The 2,128-nt window shown below is 38.4% G+C and overlaps 1 pseudogene; it reads left to right on the top strand.

Moving 5' to 3' along the window:
- Window positions 1-363: 363 nt before the first annotated feature.
- On the top strand, window positions 364-1,357 carry LOC138923003 (olfactory receptor 5T1-like; annotated as a pseudogene).
- Window positions 1,358-2,128: the final 771 nt, after the last annotated feature.

The raw sequence follows: 2,128 nt of genomic DNA, 5'->3' as shown, positions 1-2,128 counted from the left end.
TTAAAAAATATTGCATTTCTGGGGCCGGCCCCATGGTCGAGTGGTTAAGTTCTTGTGCTCCACTGCAGCGGCCCAGGGCTTTGCTGGTTCGGATCCTGGGCATGGACGTGGCACCACCCCTCAGGCCGTGTTGAGGTGGCATCCCACATGCCACAACTAGAAGTACCTGCAACTAAGATATACAACTATGTACCAGGGGGGATATGGGGCGATAAAGCAGAAAAAAAAAGATTGGCCACAGTTGTTAGCTCACTTGCCAGTCTTTCAGAAGAAAAAAAATAAGATTGGCCAAAGTTGTTTGCTCAGGCACCAATCTTAAAGAAAAGATAATATTGCATTTAGAACCTATAAATAAAAACTGAAATGCCAGGGTTCCCATCAGACATAGATTTATGCATGATCCAGGTGAAGAATATGAGAATATGAGAATATGCTTATATTGATGGGCTTCACAGGTGATTTTGATGTGCAAGTCTTCCTGTTTTTGCTATTTCTAGCAATCTATCTTTTCACTCTCACAGGAAATCTGGGATTGATTATATTGGTCATTAGGGATTCCCAGCTGCACAACCCTGTGTACTATTTTCTGAGTGTGTTATCATTCTTGGATGCCTGTTATTCTTCAGTTGTCACCCCAAAAATATTGATCAATTTCCTGTCAGAGAATAACATTATTTCATTCCTTGGATGTGCAGCACAGATGTTTTTTGATGTTACTTTTGGGACCACTGAATGTTTTCTCTTGGCTGCAATGGCATATGATTGCTATGTAGCAATCTACAACCCTCTGTTGTATTCAGTTAGCATGCCACCCAGGGTCTATGTGCCATGCATCACTGCTTCCTATCTTTATGGCATTTTGAATGCTTCAGTGCACACAGGAGCATCATTTAGCCTAACCTTCTGTGCATCCAACGAAATTAGATATTTCTTTTGTGACATCCCTCCAGTCCTCGCTATTTCTTGTTCTGACCCTCACACAAACCAGCTTCTAGTCTCCTACTTTACGAGCATTATTGAGATAGTCACTATCATGATTGTCCTGGTTTCCTATGGTTTCATTCTCTTGGCCATTCTGAGGATGCATTCTGCTGAAGGGAGACGAAAAATCTTTTCTACATGTGGCTCTCACTTAATTGGGGTGTCTATTTACTATGGAACAGTCTTCTGCATATATGCGAGAACAAGTTCCAGTTACTCTTTGGACCAGGACATGATAGTGTCTGTGTTTTACACCATTGCCATTCCCATGCTGAATCCCATCATCTACGGTTTAAGGAACAAAGATGTAAAAGAGGCAACGGAAAGGGCTTTTGGGAAAAATTGGTTTCTCAATAAAGTATACTCTTCACATTAACCGTTACATTGAAACCAATGAAGATTACTGTCCATTGTCTCCATATCAAAAATTTACAGTACAAGAATTTCTTTTACTACTTTTCTGTTCTTCTCAGAAATTTTTAAATAAAGATCATAGTCAAGCCAGTACCCATTCTTTTTTAATGTGAAGAACACTATCATCCATCTGCTTCACATACACACGCATGTATATACACACATACATACATAAATATGCTGGTACTGGTTCTATTATTTTTCTGGGGCTGCCATAACAGAGTACCAAAGACTAGATTGCTGAAACAGCATAAATTTGTTTTCTCATTCTTTTGGATTCTAGGCTTTTAGAGCAAGTTGCTGATGGGATTGATTTCTCCTGTAGCCTCTCTCTCCCTGGCTTGCAGATGGTCATCTTCTTCTGTCTTCGCATGATCTTTTCTCTCTGTTTATATTTTCATCTCCTCCTTTTATAAGATAAACAATCTTATTGGATTAATGTCTATCCTAAATTCTTAATTTTAAGATAATTACCCTCTCAAAGACTCTATCTCCAAACACAGTAATTTTCCAAAGTTCTAAGGGTTAAGATTCCAATATACAAATATTGGTTTATTTACACACACAAACCCAGGAATATATGTATCTAAACTTTATATTAAATTGTAAGTATTATCTTTCATCTCCATATCACTCAAATTAGATAGGCTCCCATAGTTGCAATCGTAAATAGCTTTATAATTATGTCCGACTAGCTTGAGGAAATACCACCTAATCAATAACAAAGCCACAG

This window comes from Equus caballus, unplaced genomic scaffold (assembly GCF_041296265.1).
Source record: "Equus caballus isolate H_3958 breed thoroughbred unplaced genomic scaffold, TB-T2T haplotype2-0000437, whole genome shotgun sequence".
NCBI classification, from domain to species: Eukaryota; Metazoa; Chordata; class Mammalia; order Perissodactyla; family Equidae; genus Equus; species Equus caballus.
Note: the sequence above shows the minus strand (reverse complement) of the source record. Positions and strands in the feature narration are given on the sequence as shown.